Source organism: Dipodomys spectabilis, unplaced genomic scaffold, assembly GCF_019054845.1.
Source record: "Dipodomys spectabilis isolate Male_0828 unplaced genomic scaffold, ASM1905484v1 ptg000463l, whole genome shotgun sequence".
NCBI classification, from domain to species: domain Eukaryota; kingdom Metazoa; phylum Chordata; class Mammalia; order Rodentia; family Heteromyidae; genus Dipodomys; species Dipodomys spectabilis.
The window spans coordinates 1,285,214-1,301,931 of NW_024871140.1; positions in this window are offsets into that span (position 1 = coordinate 1,285,214).

Sequence of the window (16,718 nt, forward strand, 5' to 3'; positions counted from 1 at the left end):
GGTGCTGTCCCTCTGCTATTCAGCTCAAGGCTAATGCTCTACAACTTGAGCCACAGTGCCACTTCCGGTTTTATTGTAGTTAATTGGAGAAAAGATTCTCCGGGACTTTCCTACCCCAGCTGGCTTTGAAACCCAATCCTCAGATCTCACCACCAGCCAGCTTAAGATCACATTTCTAACAGTGTACACTCAGCATATGTAATGTGTATGTTCATCTATCTTTATATGAATTATTGAGTTAAAAATCTGGGCTACAGCTTAGACTCACAAAAATGTTTATAGTTTAAAAGTTGGTACTACTGGAAAAATAAAACCTAAGAATGTAAAGGAGTCTGGGAAATTCAGTTTGCATCCAGCCTGGACAGAACAGTCTTTGGGACACTATCTATAATTAACCAGCCAAAAGCTGGATTGGAAAAATGGCTCAAGTGATGGAATACCAGTCATGAGCAAGATTGATGAATAAGATCTTGAGGCTTTTGCATACCTACACATACAAACAGAGGCACTTATATATGCACACGCAAATACACAAATGAAACCACTCTCAGAATATGTAGAAAAGTTAGAAAACAATAGAAAATATGTCCTGAGTAAGACTAGAATCAAGTGATAATTTTTAATATTAGAAAGTCCTCAAGAGAAGTTTCTTCAAAAAAGTTTGAGAATATTACATAGGTAGGGACAAGAGATAGTAAGAGAGTCAAGTAATCAATATTAAAGGGATTGGATCCATGGAGGAATGAATCAGAGACCCCACAGGTGCATCTGAAAATGTTCATATCCTGTGTCAAGTGTTAGAACATCTTTGAAAATAGTACATGAACAGTCTGAGCAGACCAGTAGATAATGTAACTGGAGAAGTTCAGAATTGCTAGACTGTATCTAGATTAAATAAACCAAGTAGCTATGGCAAGACAATGTGATACAAGGCTAGAATTCTATCACTCAGACCACGACAGGAGATTAGAGAGGGGAATTTACGTAGTGATAACTTCCCTAGACCAGGTAAATAATTTTGTCCTAATAAAACAAACCAATCAAGAAAGGAATACACAGTTGGAAGTTTGGGCTAATTTTGGCACTATATTTTGAGAAGTCAAGTTTCCTATTGAAATGCAACTCAAATATAATCCTCAGTTGTGTTTTAAATGCTCTCTTCATTACAGAACATTTCTTGATGCAAAATGGCTCATGATTCCCATCCAAAATTGAAAAAGTAAGTAATCATCATTCTGTTGGATTCCAAAGAAATGATGAAGGATTACAAAAGCTTAAGCCCAGAGAAATAGCAAAGTTTTTCTAATGTAGGACTTTGTAGATCTTGGTGAATTAGAATTTAGATTTAAAACAAATATTTTGGTTTTGTTTGTAATTTACTATTCTATAGGATACTACAAAATTCTTTTAAAGTAGAGGGTTTAATTGACAAATTCACAAATGATTCCTGCATTCTATTTTCCTAGAATATTCTTTCAAGAGAGTTACAATTAGAACTTAGTTAATAGATAATTCCAACAGTTCATGTATAAAATGATAATGTGAATAATGTGGACAGAGTTGCCAAAAAATAGATGATATTAATTTATATATTTAGAAAAAGAGTATTTGTTGAGCCTTTGGTATAACATGGTATGAAGAGAATAATGGTCTGACATCTTCTTTCTTCTACCAGTATGTAACACAGGGAGCAATTTCCTTAATTACGTGCCTCTGCATACAATGAGAAAAATGCTATGTTTAGGGTTTATTTTTGTTTTTGTTTTTGTTTTATTGGTTTGTCCTAAGGCTTGAACTTTGGGGTTGGACCCTGTCTCTGAGCCTGTTTCTGCACAAGGCTTGTGCCCTACCACTTCAACCTCAGTGCCACTTGTGTCTGGCTTTTGCAGAGAAGTTTATTGGAGATAAGAATCTAGGGAACCTTCCTGCCTGGGTGGGCTTTGAACTGTATCTTCCGATCTTAGCATCTTGAATATCTATGATAGTTAAAAAGTATAAATATAAATAATATTTGCAAGTGTTCTGATCTCAAGGATACCACTGGTGGAAAAATTATACAGCCCAGTTTATTGTGGTGTCCTTTCCAGAACAAGGAGGGCATCACATTAGCAGAGGTGTAGTGTTTAGTCTTCCTCCCTCCCACTAAAGACAGATGGGGTCCGAGGAAAGGTAAGTGCACCACTCACCTGTTTCCCAGCCTCCCTCAGCCCTGGAGACAATCAGACGCAGCAGGGAGTCAACTCAAGCAGGAAGAAACTCCTTTATTAACACAGGGCAGCCCTTTTTAAAGCAAAAAAGAGCGGGTGGCATGGCAGGGGAGGAAGAGGAATCAATCACTGTCAAGGTCACACCCTATCATGCACCTAAGCTTCCACCAGCTGGTTACACACTGAACATAAGGCAAATTGGGCTCTGCCCACTCTACTCCCTCTCAGCACCATCTTTGCTGCCCATGTACTCTACAGATTCCCCCTTTTTTGTTTTAATGGCAGACCCACCTCCCAGTTAGTTATCCTTTTCCCTCCTCTGTAAAGGTTGTTTTAACAGGATTACATTGGTAAGGATAGCATTGGCTATGCAGGGGGTTTGAGGCAAGTATGGGGGTCAAGATTCATCAGACAAGGATAGGGAGGGCCCTTGTGCATGATCCAAGAGCCCGTCCCAGTTACCTCACATCCCCACCTAGCACAGTAATAAACATCAGTCCCACCACAGTTAGAAATGTCCGAAGCAGTTCAATTAATTCCTGGGCATATATAAAGGTCAGTATCTCGTAAGGTCATCCTCTTCAGAACATGGGAGCAGCCTGGGTATTGGGAGTGCCACACATGCGGCACGGTACATCCTCGTGGGCCCCCACACTCAGGCCATTCTACTATAGTCCAGAAAAACAAGGAAAATTTAAAACAAATTCTGCAGACATAGCAAAGCAATCCTGGGCACCTGGTGTCTTTTAAGTAAGCCAGTTCCTTGTACATGCCTTTAAGCTAGCACAGGGGTCAAGATGACCTTTGAGCTTTACTGTCAGCTCCCAAGGACTCCCAACATCTCTCCTGTCTTTGTTTAAAGAAGCAAACCCGCCTGTCTTAGGTTAGGTGGATGGCTTTGTCTGCCTTACCCGTCATTGGGAGCTTCTTCAGAGTGAAGTTGAAGGCCCTGTCTTAGGTTGGTCAGACTGACACCCTCTCTTACCCATCTCTGGCTGCAATTCCTCTTGGGGAAAATTCATTCACTTGGAGCTTGATTTTATGTAACTGGCTGGCTAAGCTCATAAAAGTTTTGCAGTGCACTTATAATGCAGGGAAGGCATAGAAAAACCATCAGGAAAAGCATTACCAGGCCAGGAAATGTCATTACCAGTCCTTTAACATTAGGCAAGGATGGGATAGTAGTCTTTGCCACTTCAGAGTCCAGAAGTGGGGCTTGTTCTAATCCAGCTATTTGCCTGTGGGGTTGAAAAAGATCTAAGTATAACAAAAGGTGGTTGTTTAGCAATAATTATGGATTCAATAATGCCGCTATACAAGCAATTAGTAAAAGAACAATTAAAGCAGGTAACATTTAAATAATTAACTCCTACAGAAATATTAAACGGTCCATACATAATAACATCGGGTGGTGATCAAAATGAAAGTCAGGCCACCAGGTCAAAGGGACAGCTTCTCTTGTGGTGCTGTTGATGATTTCTGCATTGCCAGTGCTGATCACTGCCCAGGTCACTCATTAAGGTTGATGTAGATTTCGTAGGGCCATTGCCGGGACTGGGAGGGTCAGGACAGCCAACAGCTAGAGTATTGCCATCTGCAATTGTTAGAGAACACAAAAGCTTCTCAAGGGCTGGTTGCCCTTGGGGATGGTTAGTAGTTATCTTTCTGGCTCTCCTCTTTTAAACACAAGCCTCAGCCACCATAGCCATTTTTCTTTCCTTGTTGGTTAGTTTATCCTTGGGCATCCTCCTGTATAGAGGAGATGGGTAAAAGCTTAAGGTTCCTGGCAGGGCTCCAAATGGGGACTGTCTCCCCTATGGGAAAAACGCATCCAAATCCCCTGCCCATAGTAACTAGGGGCTCAGGTCCTCTCCATTGTTGTGTCAGGGGGTCCTTCCACCTGACTTTCACTTGGGGCTTAAGGGTTAGTTGTCCCCAGTGCTTCTGAAATCTGGATTCAGGTGCCCCTTTTGAAAAATTTAAAATATTAATGGTAAACAAAGTTATCTGTAACTGTATATGGGGGCTAACTCCCTTTTTTTTTGTTTTAATAATTGCTCCTTAAGACATTGGTGATTTCTTTCTATAATTGCTTAGTCTTGGGGATTATAGGGAATTCCTGTAGCATGATTAATATGCCATTTGTCAAAAAACTCTGGCATTGCTTTACTAACAAAACAGCATCCATTATCGGTTTTAACTTGTGCTAGTAGACCCAAGGTGGCAAAGCATTGAAGAAAATGTGCTTGTGAATGTTTAGTTCTTTCTCCTCTATGTGCTGTGGCCTAGCATGCTCCTGAGTAGGTATCTATAGAGACAAAGATATATTTAAACTTACTAAAGGCTAGAAAATGAGTAACATCCATTTGCCAGAGGATGTAAGGTTTAAGGCCTCTGGGATTTACCCTTGGTGGTTGTAACAGGGGTACTTTTAAGAAAGGATGACATGTTTTACAGGTATGTACTATCCTTTTGAGGTCCTTTACAGGAATCTGAGGAAATCTATGCTGAAGACCTCTCCAATTAATGTGGGTTAAATCATGCAAACAGGTAGCCTCTTGCAACGTTAATGCTTGTGGGCCAGTAGCTAACTGGTCCGCCCAATTATTGCCTAGGGATAAAAACCCAGGAAGTTTTGAATGCCCTCTCAAATGCTGAATATGAATAGGGTCTCCGGCCTTCTAATAGGCCCTTAAGGGTAACCATAAGAGGGGAAATAGGGTTTTCATCCAGCTTAATATGTGCCTGGGGAATATGAGTGAGCAAGTTAATCATATATAGGCTATTGGAATACAAATTAAAGGGTTTTTGAGTGTCCTGAAGGGCCATAATTATGGCCAGCATTTCTTTATATTGTGCTGACTCTTGACAAGGTTGAAATCTTTATTGGCTTGGGGTCTTTTGTTGCTCCTCAAAGGCTGCATAGGCAAAGCTTGCTTTACCTCCATCAGTAAAAAGATGCAGGGCACCAGAAATAGGTGTAGGAGAAAATAGAGATGGCATTTTGAGGGGAAGTTGCCATAACATCACGTCCATTTGGATGGCCCGTAACGACAGTCAATTTGGCCTCAAAACCCCTCCAAGAAGAGAGCAAGACAAGCATTGGCTCCAGTGAGCCACTCAACATCTGACATCTGAAAAGGAAAAACAATGGAGTGAGGGTCAAAGCCATAATACCTTTGGGCTTGGGTCCTTCCCTTAACAATAGCATCTGCAAGTTGGTCGGCTTGAGAGTACACCCGAGGTGTGCCCCCCCAGGGGAGTATGAACCCATTCTAATGGCTCCCCACTTTGAGTTAAAACTGCAGAAATTAATGTGACACCTGCAAACAACCAAAGGGAAATGGGCACAAAATAGAATACCTCTTTAGGGAAACTTCATCCAGGGCTTTTTGGAACTGCAAAAATATTGCCCTATGGCTGTCTGTAATTGTAATAACTTCTTGAGGTGTCCTGTCTTTTAGTAGGGCAAATAAGGGCACAGACTATCTTTAGGGACAGGAACCCATGGCAACAGCGAATTGATTTCCCCTAAAAGACTCTGAAGTTGGGTTAAGGTTAGAGAGGCTGGAATATCCAGCAAAGGCTTAAGGGGGCTGGCCTGAGTCAAGGTAAGGTGGGTCCCGAGCACCTTAAAAGGAGGTACCTTTTGAATTTTATTGAGGGCTATGGTAAAACACCCCTTTTTTAATATGGTGAGAATCTGGGCCAGAAGGCCCTCCAGGTGGCTCAGGTCTTGATGCCCCAGAATTATATCATCGATGTAGGCATAGGCAAGGAAGGTATCTGAACCCAGCACAGGCCCTAAAAGTGTGGCCGAGTATTGTTGGCAAAAGGTCAGGCTATTGGCCATTCCCTGTGGCAGCACCATCCATTCAAACTTCTGATTAGGCTGGGAAAAATGAAGAGAAGGGATGGAGAAAGCAAACTTCTCGCAGCCATCTGGATGCAGGGGGATAGAAAAAAAAATAATCTTTAATATCAATCACAACCAAGGTATATTCTGAAAGTATAGCGGGAGTCCAGGGCATGCCTCTTAGAGGCGTTCCTACTAGCTCCATCCTTTCATTTACCTTACTTAGATCTGGAAGCCTATGCCAAGCCCCGGAGGCTTTTTGAATAACAAATACGGGTGTGTTCCAAGGACACATAGAAGGGCTTGTGCCCAAGGTTTATCTGTTCCTCCACAAGAAGGTGGAGGGCTACAAGTTTAGGTTTGGTCAATGTCCACTGCTCCACCCAGACAGGGCTTCCCATCTAAATCGAACTTGGATCAACAATCCTTTTTCCAATGGTATCCCTTCCTGCAGTATAGGAGGTGGCCCCCCTTCCCCCATCCCCTCCCCTCCCCCCCCCCCCCCCCCCGCCGGTTGGTGGGGGATTGTTGTAAACAGTCCCTCTTAAAGTGCCCCTCGTGCCTGCATTTAAAACAAGTCCCTCTCCCCAATGGTCTTGGGGTTCCTCGGCCCTGGGCTGCCAGCACCTGGGTAATAGCCTCAGTCATTACAGATGTCTAAGCCTGTAAAGCTAAAGCTAGTGATTGGGACTGGTGTTGTTGTGTTCCCACATCCTGCGAGGCCACCACCCATCTGCTCAGGGAACTCTCAATCCTGTGCAGACCATGTGGTGGTCTGCATTCATCCTTTCCCAGACCAGCAGCTTTACTAACTGATCTTGGAGGTTCCCTGCCAGCAGCTTGAGGTGAAAGCTCTGTTGGACATGGTCTATAAAATCAGCTAGAGGCTCACCAGGTTTTTGTCTCACTCCTGCTATGGGGGACTCAGTAGGCCCATCATCCAGTTTGTACCACGTGTCAAGTCCTGCCTGCCTCACCTGGTCACTGTACGGGCCAGGTATTGCGACCTGTTGGATGCCAGTGGAGTACCCTTCCCCTGTCCCTGTTAACATGGCATAAGTAATAGGTATCGTGGGTTGAGCCTGCCAGTTATTCTCCACTTGCACTCTGCATTCCTCCTTAAAGAAAGCACACCATTTAATAAACTGAGAACTAGTAAGGATGGCTTTGGCCACATCCAGCCAGTCCTTAGGGACACATGGTTGACAAGCAATGTTCTGTAATAGGGTCTGGGCCCAAGGAGAGTTTTGCAGAGCTCTTTAAAGTCCTTAGCTTCCCATGGATACCATTCCAAGGGCCTGTTAGCTCCTGGTGCCAGATTGCCTGGATACACTTGGGGAAGCGAATTCTGTGGCCTAGGGTCAGGCTCTCGGGTGGCCCTTCCCTTCCAGGGCAGGCCTCTGAGTAGGTTCCTTCCCCAGCCCTTGGCCCCTCCATGGAAGGTTGGTAGGGGTCTGGGTCTTACAGGTACCTCTCCCAGGTCATGTAGGGTGCTGTACCTCCCCTCCAATTGGGGGAATAGGGACGAGGGGGCCTATGACAGTCAGGGGCACCTGAGTCAGAGGGAGTAACTTTCACCCTCATTTTGACTTCCACTGTGCATGCTTCAGTGTGTTCTCGGTCGAATTTGACCCATTCCTTTTCCTTCTCACTTCCCAAGTCCTCCTTTACTCCTTGAAGGCCTAATGTTGCCTCTTCCTCCTTCTTCTGTGAGATAGCATTAGCCATACTAAGGGTTTCACTTACCCTGAGAGACCACTTAGCCTGAGCCGGTATCTTTTCCTTTCATGCCCCATGTTGGGCACCAGATGCCAGATGTTGGGTCTTCGTCCATCCCACAAAAGACAGACTTTAAGTGCGACCGTTTGCCCATTCCCCAGCCTCCCTCTGCCCAGGAGACAATCAGATGCAAAGGGGAGTCAAGTCAAGCAGGAAGAAACTCATTTAATAACAGAGCAAGCCCTTTTAAAAGCAAAAAAGAGCTGGTGGCATGGCAGGGGAGGAAGAGGAACCAATCACTGTCAAGGTCGCACCCTATCATGACCTAAGCTTCCACCGGCTGATTACACACTGAACGTAAAGCAAATTGGGCTCTGCCCACTCAACTCCGTCTCAGCACCATCTTTGCTGCCCATGTGCCTTACACTCCTTGTCTTAAGTGCTCTCAGTTAAAGCTAAATAGCTATTAGCGCTCTCAGGTTTTTATAAACTTAAAATTCAATATTTTTGACATTTATCTTTTTTTCTACATTATTTGCTACTGCCCTCCCTCCCTGTTTCATGACATCTCCTATCTCCAATCCCTGGTCATTATGGCTGAATCAGAGGCATGGAGACACAGAACTGCCTTGGGTATCCCTAGACCAGCATACTAGGGCTCCATCCACCATCACTCTTTTACTTATTTATTTTCTGGTAGTTCTAGATTGAATTCAAGGTTTTGATCTTGTTATGAAAATATTCTGCTACTGAACCATGCAACCATTTTTACCATCCACTCTTTTTAAAATTTTTGTTCTAGTTGAACTCAGGACCTCAAGCTCTTGACGGCTTTTTTCACTCAAAGTTGGTTGGTGCTCTACCATTTAATTCATGTCTCCAGTTGGCATTTTATTTTTACATTTACATATTTATTATTCTTCTGTGAGAGGGGAAGAAGGGTGGGTATTCATAATCTGAAGTGTGATAACTGTTAATTCCACTCAGGAAAAATTATCCCTTCCCCATTGTTCTCCCTGGTGCACACTTGGTTCCTTTCCTAGAAGTCCCTAGCCCTGCCTAGGTAACTGGCATACCTGAGGGCAGTGGGAGGTCCCCCAGGCTCTGAGGTCTTCACTGTGGCCACACTTCCTCTCTACTCTCTCCCTCTATCTCTCTATATCTCTCCCTCCATCATTTGTTTCATCCCTTTTGCTTCCATCCCCCTTGCAGCCTTGCCCTTTTGCATCCCTTCCCTTCCCTTTCCTATCCCTCACATCCCCTGCACCCCTGCACACCTCCATCTTGTGCAAACTGGCAGTATGCTCTTTTCTGCCTGAACCACGTGATCATGGTCTCCTTTCATCAAACTTTACAATAACCAGAAACAGAGTCGTTGAGGTAGCCAAAAGACAGGAAAAATGTGTCTGCACAATTAATAACTATTCTCTTGAACAACTTCAAACTACTATAGTCCCATTTCTTGCAGGACCAGCAAAGGCAGAAGAAACTAAGGCTTGTCATGGTAGAAAAAAGAACAATCTTTGTGCCTAGTTCTTTTTGTTTCCAGTTTTTGCTTAATTGCTGTTTCTGTCTGGGCTGTCTTCAACCCATGATCTCCCAGGTCTCAGCTTCCAAATACCCAGGATGACATGTCACCTCTCTGGTGTCTCATACCACCCACTTTTTAAGGGGAGAATACTTGGGTACAACTTTTCAAGTTGTCTGTAAGATTTTTAAATATACATTGAAGTCTTAAACTGATCAAAAATGTTTCTAAAAGAAAGAATAAAGGAATGGAGGGAGGAAAGTAGGAAACAAAGTGAAAGCAAAAACATTTTAATGCTACTCCTAATTTTGTGTTTGTTTATTTTTTACACATGGGGGGAGTAGGGGAGGAGAGGCAAGTTTGGACACAAGGACAAGATACTTCTGTCTAGAGTGTCCCAAATGGTGAGCTTAATTATCATTTTTGGCTCTCCAGACAGTGCTGGCTCCTTCCCAGGAAGTGCCAACATCTGTTTAGAGAGAAAACATCTGTTAGATGGTGGGAATAAGCTGCTTACTCAGACAGTTAGGACATCATGAAGAAATTATAATAAACGTGAAAATTAAGATTAGCATCTGTTCATGATTAGCAGCTCTTCTTGTGCCAAAATCTGTGTTTGTGAACATGTAATTAATGAGTTTGGAAGCTCCTAGTGATTGTCAGCAAATCCAGCTGATAGTAGTTCAACAATCTGTTCACAAACATTTGGTAGGTGGTTGCCACAGGTTGTGGCTTACAGGTGAGTGCTGAAATTTTGTCAGCTTATATTATTGCCAGGTGCTGCCCTTGAAAGCTATGTCACTAGATACAACTTAGGGAGGATTTTATATCATCTAATTCCAAACTATGGTGTAAGGACTTTCAATGTGTGCAAGTGTGTGTGTGTGAGTGTGTGTGTGTGTGTGTGTGTGTATTTGTAAGAACAAAGAGAGTGACATATAATTGTTTAGATCTTTATCATCAAGTTTCACATGTGTCAATTTCTTTTTCCAGCAGTTCTGTGACAGAGCTCAGAGGTTCAATCTCTCTATTTTAAAATGAGTGTTAAGGGTAGGCATTGGTAGCTTATCCCTGTAATCATAGCTTCTCCAGTGGCTGAACTCTGAAGATCATGGTTCAAAGGTAGCCCATGCTGAAAAGCCCATGAGACCTTTATTTCTGATTAACCAGCAAAAAAGCCAGAAGTGGAGCTGTAGCTCAAGGGGCAGAGTGCCAAGCTATAAGTAAAATGTCAAGCAAGAATGAGAATACCTAGGTACCCAGTACTGTCACCAAATAAATAAATTGAGTAATAGGAAGGAATGAGTATTGGGAAGGGTAACAGTGGTCAAGATGCATTGTATCCATAAGTTGAGATGTTAAAATGAAACCTTTTTGTACTATCATATAAAGATTGTTAAAAAATAGTTGTTTAAAGAAAATTAAAATATATAAATTCCAAATAGTTGAATGGTTTGAACCAGATTGTAGGACTTTAAAATAATAAAATCAGATATTTAGTACTATATATTTGAACATGCTCATGAAAATATTAAATTGATATCTTACATAACCATTTTAACACTTGTAATTTTAACAATTGCAACATACTAAGTGTGATTATTAGAACAACATGGATAGCATATTCCAACATGCATACACATGTGCACACATATGCATGCACAATGAACAAATACACATACATATATTCACCACACACACTGTTGAACTCATAGTTCTTTATTATAGTTTTTGAAAAACTCTAGGTTAGAATTTAGATTTTCAAATTTTTGGTCTTTGTCCTATGGCAACACTATAGATTTTATTTCTTTCAGTCAGGTTGGAGAGAAATTTAATCTGGCATATATTTTTCATTTACTTTTCCTTTATTCTTTGTCTTTCTGTGCTGGTCCTGGTGCTTGAAATCAGAGCCTAAGCACTGTTCTTGAGCTTTGTTGGCTCAAGGCTATCACTGGACCACTTGAACCACAACTTCACTTCCAGCTTTTTGCTTGTTAATTGGGGATAAGGGATTCACAGATGACTTTTCTGCTTAGGATGTCATTAAACTGTGATCCTCAGATCTCTGTCTCCTGAGTAGTTGGGATTACTGGCCTGAGGTACCACTGCTCAGCTATATTCTTGATTTTCTAATAGGTAATGGGGCTTTTAAGTTGGAAAGAAGATACAGTATCTTAACTTATCAATTGTGTCAAAGTTTTATATTAATGTAGACATGTCTGTGTAAATGAGGTTGAATAAATTCCAGGAGAATAGATCAATGGGCTGATGATTGAGAATGTTCAATTCTAAGACTCTTCTCATTCTGCCCAGCTGAAAGTGTAAAATACAAGTGAGTCAAAATGTCAGTAGAAAAATGCCTAATTTCTTCCTAATCATGAGTTCAATATCAGGACCGAAGGATGGGCTGAGGAGCTCACCTGTGTGTACTGCTTCCTGCAGAAAGTCACGAAGGCATTGTGGAGCCTGAATTCCCTGTTTAGCTAATACTGGTCATATATCCATAAGTATGAGCAGTTTACTTCAGGTATCGATCACCTAATTGTTCTCTTAAAATGTTAGGGTAGGGCTGGGAAGGTGGCTCAGTGGTAGATCGCTTGCCTCACATGCATGAGGCCCTGGATTCCATCCCTCAGTACCACATAAGCAGAAAAAGCCAGAAGTGGTGCTGTCACTCAAGTGGTAGAGCACTAGCCTTGAGCTAAAGAGCTGAGGGACAACACCCAGGCCCAGAGTTCAGGCCCCACAACCAACAAAAAAAATAAAAAATAAAAATAAAGTGTTATGGGATTACTGTAATACCAAAGATGCCTAAATGTGGGACATCTTTCCAGGAAACAAGCCATCTAACTCCAGGAAATTGGCATAGGCAAATCAAGAATATTGAAGTCCTATGTTAACCAGAAGTGACTGCTAATGTAGTCCCAGTTCACAGAATAAAAGCTCATTATTTGAGTAAATTCTGGTAATCAAATTAGGGAACCAAGTTTAAAATTATTTCTGAAAGGTTTTTTTTTTTTTGAGGTGGATAGGATTTACTTTATTGACAGCTGCTGGATAGTAATTTTCCTGGGTTTCCTGTTTTATTTTTATTATTTTAATTTTTATTGTTGTTATAAAGAGGATTCACAAAGGGATTACAGTTACATAAGTCAAGTAATGAGCATATTTTTTATACCCTGTCACCCCTTCCATAACTCTCTTCCAGCTTTTCCCTCTTGTCTCTGCCCACAAGATGTATTGTTCATTTTCAACAGTGTCTAGTGACTGCTGCATTTGTTCACCATTTGTGTCACCATTTTTATGTCTCCCTACCCCCTCCCAAAGACAGATAAGAGAGAAAGAAAAAAATCCCTTCTTGTTTCCATTTCTTGGAGGTCATTTATATATATATACACACACACACACACACACACACACACACACACACATACATACACACACACACACACACACACACACACACACATATATATATAATTTTATATGATCAGATGCACATATGCATTGCAACTTTGTGTTCCTCTCCTTAAGAACATCCTCCTTTGGAGGCTAGGAAGGTGGTTCAGTGGTAGAGTGCTTGCCTTGCATGCATGAGGTCCTAGGTTTGATTCCTCAGCACTGCATAAACAGAAAATGCTGGAAGTGGTGCTATGGCTCAAGTGGTAGAGCGCTAGCCTTGAGCTGAAGAGCTGAAGGACAACAGCCAGGCCCAGAGTTCAGGCCCCATGACCGACAAAACAACAAAACAAAACAAAAAACTCAAAAAAAAAAAAAAAAGAGTATCCTCCTTTGGTCTCACTGTGCATGAATGCCTAGAGTCCTGTATAATTTGTCAGGTCCTGGATTATTTTTTAATCTAGCTTCCACATATGAGAGAAAACATGCACCATTTGTTTATCTGAGATTAGCTTATGTAACATGATTGTTTCTAGGTCCATCCATTTCCTTTCAAATGATATCTTATTCTTTCTAGTGGCTGTCTAAAATTCCATTGTGTAATAGGTACCACACTTTTTGGATCCATTCATCTATTGTAGGGTATCTGGGTTATTTCCATAACTTGGCTATTCTGAAAAGTGTGGCAATGAACATGGATGTGCAAGTGTCTTTATGGTATTCAGGCTTGTGATGTTGTAGGTAAATGCCCAGGCGTGGTACACCTTGGTCATATGGAAGATCAATGTTTAGGCTTTTGAAGAACCTCCAGACTGTTGTGCAAAGTACTTGTGCTAGTTTACCCTCCCACCACTAGTGAAATAAGGCTCCCTTTTCCCCACATCCTTGCCAACATTTGTTGTTCAAATTCATAGCGTTGGCCAGTCTAACTGGGCTGGTATGGAGTCTCCGAGTTGTTATGATTTGAGTTTTCTTTATGGCCAGGGATAATGAGCATTTCCTCATGCAAAATGATGAAGCTTGGTGCTTGCAGCTTGCAAATATAATCCTAGCTCCCTAGGAAACTGAGATCTGAAGATCAAGGTTTGAAGCCAGAGTGGGTAGATAAATCCAAGAAATTCTTATCTCCAATTAATGATCAAGAAGCTAAATTGGTAGAGTTCCAGTCCTGAGCAAAATAGTTAGAAAAGAGTGTGAAGCCTTGAGATCATGCCAAGTAGTGATAATATAAAATAAAATAATCAGTTAAGTTACAATTTATGGAAAAATAAAATATAAAGTATGATTCCAAATTTACACAGAGAGATATGCTTATATTGCACAACTAGAATGGTGAAAATCAAAAAGAAAGAAGGTCACATTTGCCTAAGGAATATAAAGGAGATTTTAATGGTTCTTTTCATAGCTTTCCGTGTTTTCAACATTTTCTGGAAAAAAAATTGTTACATACTTTGCAAGTTGAAAAATTGCATTTTGTTGAAATGTAATATAACTACAATTCTGTAAGACTTTGCAATATCTCTATTCAATTAATTTTTATCTCTTGGTTTCTACTTTCTATCGGGTTTTATCTTGCATTTAATATTTTAAAAATATTTCCTATTGTATAGATACTGTACAGAGGGGTTACAGTTACATGAGTAAGGTAATGAGTACCTTTCCTATCGAGCATTGTTATTCCATCCTTTGTTTTCCCCCTATAATCCCTTACTCCCCAACTCTTCAATTCATCCCTTCCCTCTTCCCCAAAGTTGTAAAGTTCATTTTCAACATAGTATCTTGTATATCTCATTGTTACAATGGGTGAACTTGTATCCTTGTTTCAGCATTTTGTTATTTCCCTTCCCCTCCCCAAATTAGAAAAATGTATATTCAAGATTCAGGGCACCAAAATCAAATACAGTGAAAGCAGGGGTTAGATCATGGAGGAAGAACATACAAAAGAAACAAAAATACCACATAATACATTAAAAACAATAGCAACAAAGAAAAAACATCTTGTGTCCATATCATGGGGTTCATTTTGCTTAACATCATCTTATATGGTGATATGAACATAGCTTCCAACTTTTTCTGCTTGTCTAGTAGCATCATCCAATTTTTTCTAAGTCTTTCCATTTCCTAACAAATGGGGTGGTTAGGGCGATGCCATTCTTTCTGATGGAGACATAGAATTCCATTGTGTGTGTGTGTGTGTGTGTGTGTATGTGTGTGTGTATTTCTTGATCTATTCATCTACTGAGGGACATCTGGGTTGATTCCATATTTAACTTTGGTGAATAATGCTGTGAGAAACATAGCTGTGCTGGTAGATTTAGTATGGTCTTGTTTGTGATTTGGGTAAATACTCAGAAGTGGGGTTGCTGGTCATATGGGAGTCCTATGTGTACTCTATTGAAGAACCTCCATACTGCTTTCCAGAGTGGTTGAACAAATTTATATTTCTACCAGCAGTGCAGTAGTGTTCCCTTTTGGCCACATCTCCTCCAGCATCTGTTGTTATTAGATTTCTTGACTATAGCCATCCTAACTGGGATGATGTGGAATCTCAATTTGTTTTGATTTGCATTTTTTTTTAATGGCTAGAGAAGTTTAGTATTTCTTCATGTGTCTATTAAACATTCTTATTTACTCTTCAGAAAAGTCTCTCTTTAAGCATTTAGCCCACCTATAAATGGGGCATTTGTTTCTTTGAAGATTTGTTTTTGATTTAATTTTTTTATGTTTTTTTTATTGTAAAAATACTGTACAGAGGGGTTACAGTTACATAAGGTAATGAGTACATTTCCTATGAAGAACTGCTACCTCCTCCTTTGTTTTTCTCATACTATCCCTCCCTCCCCATCTCCCCAACTCTTCCCTCCCCGTTACCCCAGAAGTTGTGAAATTCATTTTCAACACAGTTTCTTGTACATCTCATTGTTGCAATGGGTAAAACTGTATGCTTATTTCAGCATTTTGTTATTTCCCTTCATCTCCCCAAGTTAGAAAATTGTAGATACAAGATGCAGGGCACCGACATCAAATGCAGAGCAACAACACAATCACATGGTACATTATAAATACATTAGGAACAATAGCAAGAAAGAAAAAAGATATTTGTGTCCTTATCTTGGGATTCCTTTCACTTAACATCCTCTTATATGGTCATATGTACATAGCTTTTGGCCTTTTCTACTTGTCCTACATATGTACTAGTTATTACAAATAAGGGAAACCATGGGACTATCCTTATTTGGACCTGGCTTATTTCACTTAATAATTTTTTTTCCAAGTCTTTCCATTTCCTAACAAATGGGGCAATCCCATTCTTCCTGATGGAGGCACAGAATTCCATTGTGTATATATACCACACTTTCTTGATCCATTCATCTACTGAGGGGCATTTGGGTTGGTTCCATATCTTAGCTATGGTAAATAAGGCTGCAATAAACATAGTCGTGCTGGTAGCTTTAGTATGGTCTTGTTTGTGATTATTTGGGTAAATGCCCAAAAAATGGGATTGCTGGGTCTTAGGGGAGCTCTATTAGGAGTCTTTTGAGGAACCTCAATACTGCTTTCCAAAGTGGTTGAAGAAGTTTACACTCCCATCAACAATGCAGAAGTGTTCCCTTCTGTCCACATCCCCTCCAGCCTCTGTTGTTATTAGAGTTCTTGATTACAGCCATTCTAACTGTGGGGGATGGGGGTCAGAGGTGGAATCTCAATGTTGCTTTGATTTGCATTTCTTTTATGGCTAGAGAGGTTGAGCATTTCTTCATGTGTCTATTGGTAATTCTTATTTACTCTTCAGAGAAGTTTCTCTTTAAGTCTTTAGCCCACTTATTTATTGATTAGTTGTTTCTTTGAGGATTTGTTGGCGGATTTAATTTTTTGAGGTCTAAGTATATTTTAGATATAAGACACTTGTCCATTGTGTGGCTAGTGAAGACCTTTTCCCAATCTGTAGGATTTCTATTGATCTTGCTAGCTATGTCCGTTGCCATGCAGAAACTGCAATTTCATGCAA